The following is a 13805-nucleotide window of genomic DNA, read 5'->3' as shown; positions in this document are numbered from 1 at the left end:
CATGGAGACCTTGTTGTCCACCAGGACTCCCAGGCCCTTCTCTGCAACAATCAGCCCCTAACCGGTGCTGCTGCCTGGAGTTATTCCCCTTTAGGTGCAGGATCCTACGCTTGCTCTTGTGGAACTTCATTCACCACAGAAGGAACTGAAAACCAGGCTCTTTTGTGAATTATATGTAGAATACAAAGAACCAGGAACATTTCTTACATTGGAAAGAGTGTTCCATCCCCACCAAAACTTCATAATCCTCCGTGAAACCTTGCTTTGTCATTACGTTTTAAAACTAACATGAAGCAGCGGCATGATGCAGTGGAGTAGCTATTTGCCTTGTACAGAGTTGCTGTCATATCTAACAGGTTACAGTATGCAGTGACATGTTCTAACGTGCATCAGGCTTCCACCATTAGTTCAGGTGATTGCTTTTTAAGTAATGCTTGACAGTGACAGCGTTCTCCTGCAAGCATGCACCCACTTAGAAATCTCACTTGGGATTTCACTGGCTGTCTCAGAAAAGGGCACTTGGTGACCCAAACTGTGAGCATGAACAAGACAGTGTAAAAGGAATTTTGCAAAAATTTTGCACGACAATATCCTCTTTTTGTTGTGGTTTCCCAGTGTACCAGTAAATGTTCATGTCTTACTAGTTTTACCTTGTTAATGTACTTGCTTTGCATGACATTATAGCTCACCATTTGTGTTGTGTTATATGCATGGTGCACGTAGATGCACTGGACAGCTACTGACCTCACCAGCTAAAAAGCATTAGGGCCTCTGTAAGGAACAAACACATGTACAGAAACTTAACTATAGAATCTGCTCTCCCAAGGTCACACAGATACTTTCCACACAGCTGGAAATAATATTCAAGAGGAGTTGTTTTTAGTCTCTTTTATTATGCCTTGTAAATCATATAGTGCCCCACAGCAGATATAAATTTTGCTTCTTTTGAATGCAAAGGTCCCAATGCATTGCTAGAATAGCATGAACAGGGCTTCACTAACAGTTATAAATTATACACAAAGCAGGTGCTAGGCCTTGCCTGTGGTTTCTTGAGGGACTGCAGAGATTAGAGTAAGAGGGTGCAGGGTTTGTTGGGTTTTGGGGTGTTCTTTTTTCTTTTTTTTTTTTTTTTTGGGGGGGGGGGGGGAGTGGGGCAGGGAGGGAGGAAAGAAGGAGAAAAAGAAGCCAGAGCTTGAAGAATGGTAAGAGCTGGAGATGTGGTACATACTACAGCAGACATTCACAGAAGGACAGCTGCTAGGCTCTTCTTCCATTGCTTCACAGGGTTGTCTTCTGTACAGATAAAGGGGGTGATTACATTTGAATGGAAACACCTAAATACAGCTGGATCCTCTTTCCCACCTGAAATGGCAATCCCTCATAAAGCAGGCATAGGAAAGTATTACAGGCCTATCTAGGAAACCCCTGGTTTCTTTAATGTTTGGGGTTTGGGGTTTGCTTTCATTTTAGTTTATCAAAGTGAATGGCAAATGGTTCATGCCCAACAGCAGGTGTGCAGACTTGGAGAACTGCTGAGGGGCTTGGAAAAGAAGTGAGGACATGTTTGCATTCTCCCTGTATCCCAGGGTGTTCTGGATCAGGCAGAAGCCTCTTGGCAGCCATAGCTTGGGAAATGGTTAACTTGGGCCTGTAATTGCTCACACTTGCAGCTGATCCCAGGCTCCTTGTGTTCACATTCATATGAATCAGGGAATAAATGCTCACTGCAATTAGTCCCCACTTTCTGCTGCTCAGGCACCCAGAGAGACAGCCTGTGCTGACCTATGCTCCAGTGGGCTGTCACATTCTTGCTTCAGATATATTATTTCAAATGCATTATTTTTAGAGCCTTCGAGTCTATAAAGGCATATGGATGTTGGATCAGTGCCAGCTCTGACTGCACTTCTAAAAGGGGTGGCCACAAAGAGCTATTCTGGGTAGCACAGCAGATGACATGCAGATCTGATGAGCTCCTGGACTATTTTTGGCCAGCTGAGCCTTTATGTGGTGCAAGGCAGCTGGCTCACAAAAGGTGCCTATGTGCACTTTATTGTTGGACCTAAGGCAGTCCATGGCTGTCCAACTGACTTCAGGAGTTAGCCTTAGTGTGCCACAAGTAGGCAAAAGGTATCAGAGCCCCTGCACGTAGCTGTGTTTCAACTGTTGCACTGCTTCCAAGATACAGCAGCAGGATCACAACTCTGTGATATGTAGGATATGCTTGTCACTGCTGCTCCAAATAGGGTTTTGTGGGCTGTTTCCTATACAAATTTAATGATAGGTTAGTACTGCCAGCATTAAACTTTCCACCACTGCTTCTACATGTATCAGTAGTCCCCATGAAATACTCTGATCTGCTAGGATCAGAACATGGTAACAAAACCTCTCCTCAATGGGAACTGCAGCCACTGGTGAAGAGAGGAAGACAGGTGCAGATATGCCCTAATTTCTGTCATGAAAAAGAAAGTGGTAGAAGCAGGAGCAGTGAATTATCTGTAATAAAGCCCATATATTTCCCACTTCCACTACTATGATCATATTTCAAAGAAAAGTAATCCAGGCAGAGCATTATTTAATGTTGAGGCTCTGTTGGGCCCTTGAAATGGAAAATACATATTTCCACAATAGCTCTACTGGCTTCCACTACAATATCAAGGGAAGAGGTAGAAATGAGACCCAAGAGGGTATGAGAACCAAAAAGAACTTGGAGACTGACAATTTGCAGAAATTGACCCCTAAATATAGAAACTAAAACTGTTGGGTTTGCATACTTTACAAGCAAATGATCCAGAATTACATCCCATGGTTCTGATGCAAAATATCAATCTTTTAGACACATGGGTCACTTGGCAAGAAAAGTAACATTGCCATCCTTTGTTCAGAGCTGGCAGAGATGTGAACTCTTAAAAATCTAGCATCTCCTTTCCTGTCAGGATCTCAGCTCTTAAACCAGGAAGCTCTAGATCCACAATAACAATAATTATTTCATAATAATTAACAGTGGTTTTGCCATCTGATGTTGATAAACCATGCAGATGTAAGCTTTTGCACTTCATCTGGAAATAAAGGCTGGAGGAAGCTCCACGCTCCCTTATCCACACACTCAGTTTTGGAAATCCTTGTTTCTTAAATGTTACATTGTTCTGATGTCTGGGGAAATTGTGGCTATACAAGCCTGATAAGTCCCTGTAGCTGTGTAAATTAAGGTCAGTAGACACATAAAGAGCTATGGTATTTGATTAGGAGTTGTGTATTTATTTTTCCATGGGACAGCACAGATCTTTGTTTGCCTACAACAGTCTGGAGACCCCAGTCTCACTCTTACTTTGGCAAGCAGATGGTATTGGCATAGAGTAGCAGATGAATATCCTGAAAAAGGTTCTTCCACTGCACACTATTTACTTTTACACCCTTTATCCAGAAGCTATCAGGGAAAGTAGTTCAGTAAGCACCAGAGGCTTCCTGACATTAGATTAAAAATCAAATTTGATGATTCAACAACCAGTTCACTGAAGGCTGTCAACCATATTGCTGATTTTTTGCAGACACCCTAATTTTGTCACACCTGTTTGTCAGAAGGAACATAAAAGATGTGTTCTGTTAACAGAGCAAAGTGGCTGTGGAGGGTATTTCTCTTTGGTGTTTTTTCATGTAGGAGAGCTTGAGCAGTTGTTCACAATTTATGTAGGTTTTTTTACACATCGACCTGTTGAGCTCATATGTATAAACAGCATGAGTGCTTATGGGTTTAGGAAATCTAGTATAATTGAGAAAATTCAACAGATACCCATGCTATATTGTTGCTATGATCCGGCAGCTAATTCCATACAGTGCATTTTTACCTGCTAATTATCTCTGTCCCTTCAAATGACAGTGACAAAAAATTAATGGATTTTTTTTTTTTTTTAAGTGCAGGTTGTGCAGCATCAGTTCTTTCAGGTCTGCAGAAGTAACAGGCTGTCATAGGGGCTGTGACCCATCTGAACCTTCAACTTTGCTGTGTTACCCGTATTATTACAATGTCATAGCTGGAAATGCTTTTGACATGACTCATTCCAAAAGTGATGTATTCTTATTTTTACTTCCATGTTGGGAGTGTGGAAACACCATTTGCTCAATTTCAGTGTCACCCTGTACGTACCATCTTTAAACTGCTGACAGCCAAAGGAGATTCGACTCGTGTGGCCACTGAGTTAATTTTGGCAGCGGTGTCAGTCCGAGTGCAGACAATTAGCCGGCAGCCCCCTCGGAAACGCAGTGCCTTGTCTTGGTGCTAAATCACTGGCAAGGCTGTCATTCTTTATTACATCCCTGTCATGACCCAAGAGATGGCAAATCAGGTTCATGCACAGGCACTTGTGCCTCATGGGCACCGTTCCCAGAAAACACAGCATTGCCTTCGCATAAACAAGCACTACTGTATGAAGCTTGTGCTTCGAACCTCTGCAAATCCAACAGAAAATGCACTTCCACCTCCCTGCTCCCCCTAGCTGCTGCTCTAATACTTACAGATAGCCTGTCTTGGTTGGTAATCCTCAGTTTCCCACCTCCATTTCCAAAGTACTTCTAGGACTTCCCACCTGACCTCTATCATTGTTTCTCTTTTTGTCCTATACCTACGTATGCAGCACGTATATTGTGTACGAGGTAGTGCAAAATTCGTGTAAGGAGGTGTAAATCAGCACATGCTTTATAGACACCAGACCCCCTGTACAAAGATTCACCAACGACAAAACGATCTGTGCATGTTCTAGCTTCCTATAAGCTGAAGTGAGGCCAGGTAACCAAAATTCACTTCAGTCCCCATGTAGGTTACCACTGCCCTTCCCTGCAGCTTTGTGTCTTGAAATACAGACCATGACCATCGGTTTCCTGGGTGGACACTGAAGACCTGGAGAGTACTTTTGTAACCCTTACCCTGTTTTATGTATTTGGATTAGTCATGTGCTGTCCCTAATAAATTAATCCTCTCTAGGTGGACAAAACACTATTGTTCTGACTTATTGAAGTGTAGAGAAGATTGACTTGTACTTTAGCTGTGCACAGCAGAGGCCAGGCTAGAAGCTGCACTTCCCAAATTTCAGCCAGAGGGCTCAGTTTTGAAAATGGGAGCCCAGGTCCTGGGAAACACAGGTTCAGCCCGTGACCTGTGCATGTGGCTCTACACATATGCACAAGGCTGCAGCAAACGCCTGCAAATCTGGCATCCTTTATTGCACATGGAGCTGGCACCACAGGAAAGCTGGCCACCAGTACAGCATCCATGTAAAAAGAAAGCACTTCGCATTTCTCTTACTGGCTTACACATATGGAAGCTAAAAAAGATGAAAATAAGATACTCTATCTTTTATATACTGTTTTGGAAGATAGAAGAATTACTTAATTCAGGCTACATAGGGTGTCTAAATGAAGCATGGAGAGTGAAAACAGCCGCTGTCTGCAGGTACGGCTTTTACCAAGCAAATGGCAGCAACCGATACCAAAGACTGAGATTAATCCATGAACCCTCTGACATTAATCAATTAACCTTCTGGATATCCTGTAAATGAAAAACCTATATCCCAGAGCAGGACAAGGGAGGTGTCAACATACCAAAAACACAGAAATGAGGTGAACAGAAAGAAGTCATGCAGTGCAGCTGACAGATAATCCGGTAAGGATCCTGGACAGAGATATCCAGGCCTCCAAGCCAAGGTGTTCTTTGCTAAGGTGGCTTTTTACTGCCTTTTCAGGTGGTTAAGCAGATAGTGATTTTGTTCTAGTGAGGCCAGCTTGCTTAACCTAGGGCTTAATCTAGGTTTCCCATGAACCTGTACGTTCTCATATCAGAGCACATCAGGCATTTTCTATAAACAAGATTGCGCATTTAGGCAAGAAAGATGATACTTTGCAGCAAACTCTAGGGAGCTGAAAAAGCCAGAATGATGCTCTCATTTACAGAAACACTGCCCAGACTGGCAGCCAGGGCTACTCAGAGAGTACCAAAGCTGGCAAAGCAAAGAAAAACCCTTATCATTAATCTGTGATTACCAAAGCACATGTCTGTGCTTTGGTAATCATAAAATCATAGAATGGCATGGATTGGAAGGGACGCCAAGGATCATAGAGCTCCAACCCCCCTGCCACAGGCAGGGACACCAAACTCCAGCCTGGACCTACACAAGGTTGCCCAGGGCCCCATCCAACCTGGCCTTGAACACCTCCAGGGACGGGGCATCCACCACCTCTCTGGGCAGCCTGTTCCAGCACCTCACCACTCTCTCTGTAAAAAACTTCCCCCTAATATCTAATCTAAACCTTCCTTACTTTAGTTTTAATCCATTCCCCCTTGTCCTGCCATTGTCTACCCTTTTAAAAAGTTGATTCCCCTCCTGTTTGTATGCTCCCTTCAGGTACTGGAAGGCTGCAATGAGGGTAATGCAAGACTACAGTCAGCCTTCAGCTGATAGTTCGTGTGAGAAGAAACACAGTGGCAAATGAACTGTTCCCTGCTTCCTATTTATTGCTTGTCCTCTTTGTGAATGCCTTGCTTTTAACACAACAAAGCGATTACCTACATAGAAGGCTTCTATCTCTGCAAATGCACAGATGAGTTGGAAACTCAATGAAGCTCTCAGAAGGATTTATTTTAAAATGAAATTGGAAAATACCACCTAATACTAATGCCTATACAAGCACACAATTTCTCCCATTTCCAATTAGCAACCGATTGCAGCTCAAAAGAAAAAACATCCAGTTCTAAAGACTAAGGGAATGAAAATACACATAACATGTTGCTTGACCTAAGTAGTGAATAGTAATGCCATTTTTTTCAGTATATATGTTTGAAATTTCTAACTTTGTAAGTGAATTTAAAAGCTTATGTAGATCCATTGGATTGTGAAAAGGTTAATTTTTTATTCAGTGTTTCAACCCATTTTAGTTGAAGACTCATTGAATATATATTTTCAAGGACAAACAACACCATCGGGTCATACATCCTATAAAATGCAGGCCACGGAATGACATCCCATGACTAGACAGCCCATAAGCTTTTTGATAAAAGACCAGACCCTGAATGTGCATGTAAGTCAGTATGCATGTACAAAAAATAAATGCATGTGTTGTGCAGAAGAAAAGCTATAGTTTGTATTACTTTTTGTCTGCCATTCAGAAATGTTGTCTTTCATATTCTGTTTCATATTCTGTTTGTAAATGTTGCCTTTCATATTCTGTAGTATGCTCAGCACCTCTGAAGCACGTAACGTGGATTCAAGATGCCCTCTCTTGAGAGCAGGAGGCAGGAGAGGACATCAATCTCCCAGCAGCTGCCTTCAGTATGCTGGGCCTCTCTGGTTTTCGTACATAGCTCTGACTTAATGAATATTTAAAAACATGAGACTCTCTTGTGCTTTCATCATGTTAATTCTTCTTGGGAATTTTATAAACGTTTTGGATGCTTAGAGTACAAAACGTCATTTCTTCAGGTGAGGTCAGCTGTTGAAGAGAATCACACCGTCAAATGTAGGCCACTAAAACTCCACAATGTGTGGTACAGCATGGACGAGACTTGTCAAGAGTACAGGGGCATGTCTGGCAATTTAAGTTAATGGTAAATGGGCTAAACCTTTAGCTTCACAGGAGATTATGGGGACTCCTGTGGCTTGGGATCTTTAGGACTAACAGTACAGCAAAGCAGTTGACCTTACTCTCCCTGATACATGATTCTTCTCTCAGGGAGCTTGAACTTTCATGTCCCTGATGGCTGTGATCTTCACAGAATCACACCAAATGGCAGGCATTACAAGGGACCTCTGGAGATCATTTAGTACACCACCACCGCACCACTTCCCGCCCTCCCCCCCCCTCCAGAGCAGGATCACCTAGAGCAGGTTGCACAGGATCACATCCAGGTGGGTTTTGGTTGTATCTGGGGGTATTGGTGATTGCCAAAACTCACTCTACACCAACTCATTTCACAGAATCACAGAATCACAAGGTTGGAAAAGACCTTTGAAGATCATCAAGTCCAACCATTCCCACCCTAAGCTAAACCATATCCCTAAGTACCTCATCAACCCTTTCTTTGAATACATCCAGGGACGGTGACTCAAGCCCCTCCCTGGGCAGCCTGTTCCAGGCCCTGACAACTCTTTCAGTAAAAATTTTTTTTCCTAATATCCAATCTAAACCTGCCCTGGCACAGCTTCATGCCATTTCCCTTTGTCCTGTCTCCTGTCACCTGGCTGAAGAGACCATCACCCACCGCTCTACAACCTCCCTTCAGGCAGTTGTAGGTGGTGATAAGGTCTCCCCTCAGCCTCCTCTTCTCCAGGCTAAACAGCCCCAGCTCCCTCAGCCGCTCCTCATAGGATTTGCCCTCCAGCCCCTTCACCAGCCTGGTTGCCCTTCTCTGCACTCGCTCAAGGACCTCAATGTCCTTCTTATGGTGAGGAGCCCAGAACTGGACACAGCACTCGAGAGGAGGCCTCACCAATGCAAGTACAGGGGCACCATTTCTCCAGCTAAAAGAGAGATTTTCAGACCTAAGATTTTAAATTACTTGCCTGGGGCTGCACAGAAACCAATGGCAGGGACAGGATTTAATCAAAGTTCTTAAAATATATTCACCCTCTGCTAGACTGATGCTTTCTTGCCTGGTCAATGTGGCTGGAACAAAACTTTTACTGTATTTTAAAGATGAAGAGGCGGTGTTTCTGCTGTGTTGGAGAGGTGACAATAGAGGTGGAGCTCACATCTGACAATCAATATGTCTATGTATTCAAATAGGAAAGCTGTAGCGTAGATGGGGAAATTTGGTTACACTACTTATGTATGACTTGTACTTTTGTGCTTCTGCTTGCCTCCACATTCCTCAAACCTGCTTAAACGATGTAGATCGAAGAAGGGATCAGCTGCTTGCATGTCCAACAGATCTTACTATCACAGTTACAATCCATTTCACAGGCACTTGGGAATTCAGATTGCATTTTTGTATTTGAGATGTACCCTACGTCCGAGCCACCAAGACAAAACATCTTAACTAACAGGCAAACTATCAGAAGGGTCCGAACTATCAAGCAGGATTTATTCAGCAGGGCTTGACCTATCCCTTCTTACGTGGCATTTTAAAATGCTATAGCTTCTTCCCCACATGTTAGAAAGGCAAATAGCATCCTTGTACTTCAGTTAATGAAGAAAGCACAGTGCAAAATTAGAAGATTTTTTTCTAAAGTAGAAAAAAAAGAAAGATATCAGGGGGCTTTCACAATAGTTTTGTTCATTCATGGTATCAGGAACACCACATACAGCACAAACACATGACATGGGAGATAACATCTAAGAACTGTCAACTCTACATGTTAAGCAATCACGTGTCACATTATATGTTTCCAGCCTTGGGAAACATAGTATGTCCATGCTTCAGAAGAGTCTTTCACATGGATTAACTATCCTGATTTATTTGTCCAGGAGTTCAAGAAAAAAATACACAAACAGATGTGGTGTTTCCATAGCATAAACTGCAAAGTACTTTGTACCTCAGCGGCCGCCTTCTTAGGGGCATTTTAACATCTATCAAAACCTACTGCTTATAATGAGGTTTCTGTGCAGAGTCCTAGCAACATGACAAAAGCCATTTAATAAAGATGTCTGCTGAATACCAAAATGTACACTGCTACCAGTTTTAATGTTTCTGACACAGATAAAACATTTTATTTCTTTACCATTGACTAATTTGCTGACTTTCATTTTTTTGCATGCAGCCTGGTCTCAGTGCTATGCCTGCTATATGTAAGTCAATGAGCAGGTCTACTGTGTCATTTCCAGTTTATCTAATGCTAAATAAACGTTATTATAGAGATTTAGGTGCTTTTAATCCCTCTTTCTCAAAGAACATCTGATACTCTTACTTCAGCCTAAACAATAGTTTTTGTTTTCACAGACATCTCTGGAATAGTGCATTGGGTTTGCTTAGCAAGGTTTTAGTGGGGGTGGGGCTACAGGGGTGGCTTCTGTGACAACCTGCTAAAGCCCATCAGCAACAGTGGTAGCAGCTCTGAGATAACATAGTTCAGAAGGGGAAACAAAATCCATCAGCATTTTCAGGTTGAGAGAGGAGTGAGAAGATGTGACAGAATTGGCACCGCAGACACCCAGGTCAGTGAAGGCGGCAAGGAGGAAGCGCTCCGGGCACTGAAGGACAGATTCTCCTGCAGCCCTTGGAGAAGACCATGGTGAAGCAGTCTGTCCCCCTGCAGCCCATGGAGGATGAAGGTGGAACAGATATCCAACTGCAGTTCATGGATGACCCCATTCTGGAGGAGGTGGAGATGCCTGAAGGAGGCTGTGACCCTGTGGGAAGCCTATGCTGGAGCAAGCTCCTGGCAAGAGCTGTGGCCCCATGGAGAGAGAAGCCTGTGCTGGAGCAGGTTTGCTGGCAGGACTGGTGACCCCATGGGGGACCCACGCTGGAGCAGTCTGTTCCTGAAGGTCTGTGGAAGGGACTCACTTTGGAGAAGTTGGTGGTGGACTGTCTCCCATGGGAGGTACCCCACACTGGAGCAGGGGAAGAGTGAGGAGCCCCCTCCCTGAAAAGGAAGGAGAGGCAGAGACTGAACTGTGATGAACTGACCACAACCTCCATTCCTCCTCCCACTGTGCTGCTTGTAGGGAAGAGGGAGAGAAATCAACAAAGTTGAGCCTGGGAAGAAGTGAGGGGTTGGGGGGAGGTGTTCATAAGATTTCTCTCTTTACTCATCTCTGATCTGATTGGTAATAAAATAAATTATTTTTTCTTGAATTTAGTCTGTTTTGCCCATGACAGTAATTGGTGGATGATCTCTCCCTACCCTTACCTCGACCCACGAGCCTTTCACTCTATTTTCTCTCCTCTGACCATCTGAGCAAGAGAGTGAGAGAGTGGCTTTGGTTGGTACCTGGCCTCTAGCTAGGGTCAACCCACAACAAACATAAAAATTATGCAGGTGTTGCACCTCCAGCAGCCTTCTGCAAATTGCTATACTTGTAGGCCATGCTCTTCAACACCACGTTTTGGCAGCAGTGAGTCACTAACCCTCAGTGTTAATGTTGTGTTAAGGGTGCCCAGTCTGTCGTTACAGGCCCGGTTGCGTTCCATGCACTGAACTGTCACGATTCAGACTCACAAATAAGGAAATTCTCTGTCAGCCACGTCACGCTCCTTGAACCGCCACGGCTGCCTCAGAGGAGCTGGGTAACAGTCAACGAGAACGAACACGACAGGCTCCAGTGGAAGAGCACTTGGTTCAAGCAACAGGCACACAGATCCTTTGGGTTGCTGGTGATAAATGCAGTCTGCAAAACAGTAGGAAATACTAAAGGTCGTAACTACCAAGGCGTTAAAAGATGTACAGTAACTCCATAGAGGTTTCTCAGTTTCCGGGGGAGGCACTTGGTGTGGCCAAGCGTTCAGATCCTACCCAAAGGCGTCCTGTCCCGATGGGGGAAGAGAGGCTCAGCCTGTCAGCTGGTCCCAGGGATCAGGGTGATGTGCAAGGGTGTCCTCCCTGACACAGCAGTCTCTTCCCTGACACATCTTGGATTTTGGGCATGTAATTTCTTATCTTTAAGGTGGAGCTTGAGGGACTCTAGTCATACACACCTTTGTTGTGGTTGGTGTAAAATCCTCTCCCCTTGTATTTAAAGGTGCAGATTAATGAAATTCAGAGTGCATGCTCAGTGGGGGTGGTCACACGTTGGAGGTGGGTAGCCGTTGAAATGGAGGTGTGTTTTGGTATTATAATGACACTAAAATAAGCATAATTCATCAAAAGGACAGCATTTTGTCAAATGCCTGACAGGTCGTGGGCCAGGGACAGCAGGGATGCAACTTATCAGTTCCATCTTAACCCTCAAGTTCCATGTTATTGCAGAGTTTGGCCTCGGTGTAGCTGCCTCGGGGTTAATACGTGCCTTGGAACTTACTACGAAGGAGGATGTTTAGGAACTTTATGGCTGAGTGGGTGCCTGGCATCTCAGCTGCTTATCACCCTGGAATGTTCTGCAAATGCTGAGCCTTTATAAACTTTTAAGTTGCCATTAACTCCAGCCATCATCCCATGTTATCCACTGACTATAGTCACTCAAGCTTCACGGTGTTTAAAATACACTGGGTATATCATGTGTACCTTCATGATGGGAATTATCAAGTACATATACATCTTGTGGGAATATTGGTTAAGTGTTTCATAATTATCCAAAGTTTAACATACAAAGTGACTGTTAGTGTCAGGCACAATACAGTAGCACCAGTAAGACAACAATGGGATGAAGCGTTTTGTTGGCAATTCCTGTCGCACTTGGTGGCCATCCAAAAAGACTATCCAACCACTGATGTTCTCCCTCCTTTTTGACTCTTTCCAACACCTGATGTATTTTCTCTATGTCGTGGTGGATAATAATCAGAGTTTTTTGTGCATTCTCCTGGACTTGTTTCAGTAACCGATTCAGGTCTTCATGTTGTAGCAGTTTCTTTATCAGGGTAACATTCATTGCTACAGGGGCAGGCAGCAGATCCCAAAGTAGAGTCTAATCAGTTCATGAGTCATCACAGGAGTGGCGAAATCAAAATCATATCCCACAACTTTGGTAAAATTACAAACATTTCAATAATTGATTGTGTCTACAGTGACATTATCTACTAACAAAAGAGTGCAAAGAGTTCCCATGGAAACACCTCCTCTCCCAGTGCATACAAGTACAGTTTCAGGAGTTTTGTCAGGGCGCATTTCGAAATGACAGACATTCTGTTCAGCGTCAAGGCAAACGTCTTGAGCTCTGATGGTGTTACTGTCACCTTACTGACTCCTTGTTGTTCTCATACCGCACATGTATCAACATTAATGGCCTGCCACTTGCCTTTATGGTACTGGGCCCATACATACTCCATGTTCAGTAGGATAGAGTATGGTCCCATGGTGATTTAACCCTAGTGCATTTTGCCACCGGAGAAGGGAGTGAGAAGATTTACTGAGCTGTGCAGACACCAAGGCCAGAGAAGGGCGGGGGAGGAGGCGGCCCAGGTGCCCAAGAGAAAGATGCCCCTGCAGCCCATGGAGAAACCCATGGAAAAGGCCGAGACCCCACCTGCAGCCCGTGGAGGGGCTCCACGCTGGATGGAGCAGGTGGAGACACAGAGAAGACACAGTGACCCTATGTTGGAACAAACCCCTGCCAGCACTTGTAGCCCATAGAGAGAAACAGAGACACAGAAATGAGTGAGAGAGAGAGAAACCAGAACAGGTTTGCTGGAGGAGGCTGGTGACCCCACAGAGGACTGGGACTGAGAGACATTGTGATTTATGACTGCCTGCCATAGCAGTGACTCACCCCAGGGCAGCTGAATGAAGAGAGAAAGCCCTGGGGAAAGGATACACGTTGGAGAAGTTCGTGGAGGACTGTCTCCTGTGGGTGAGACCCCATGGTGCAGCAGGGGGAGGGTGTGGAATGAATGCCTCCCCTCCGACCCCCCAGCTAAGAAGGAAACCAACTTGCAAGGGACTGACTGAAGCCCCCATCTCCCAGTCCCTGCCCCCCTGTGCTGCGATCAGGGGGAAGAAGGGAGTGAAATCATGACTAGAGTGAAGTTTGCTAAGAAGAGAGTGGGGGTGGAGGTTAGAGGTGTTTTAAGATCTGGAAAATGAAAACAGCTCATGAAGAAGTAACCGAGAACCCCATTTTCCCCAGTCCCTGCCCCCCCTGTACTGTGAGCAGGGGGAAGGAGGGAGCAAAATGCTGACTAAAGTCTGCTAAGAAGGGAGTGGTGGGGGGAAAGTGTTTTAAGATCT

The sequence above is a fragment of the Gallinula chloropus genome (genome assembly GCF_964237585.1).
Source record: "Gallinula chloropus genome assembly, chromosome: Z".
NCBI lineage: Eukaryota > Metazoa > Chordata > Aves > Gruiformes > Rallidae > Gallinula > Gallinula chloropus.
This window is presented reverse-complemented; position numbering follows the sequence as displayed.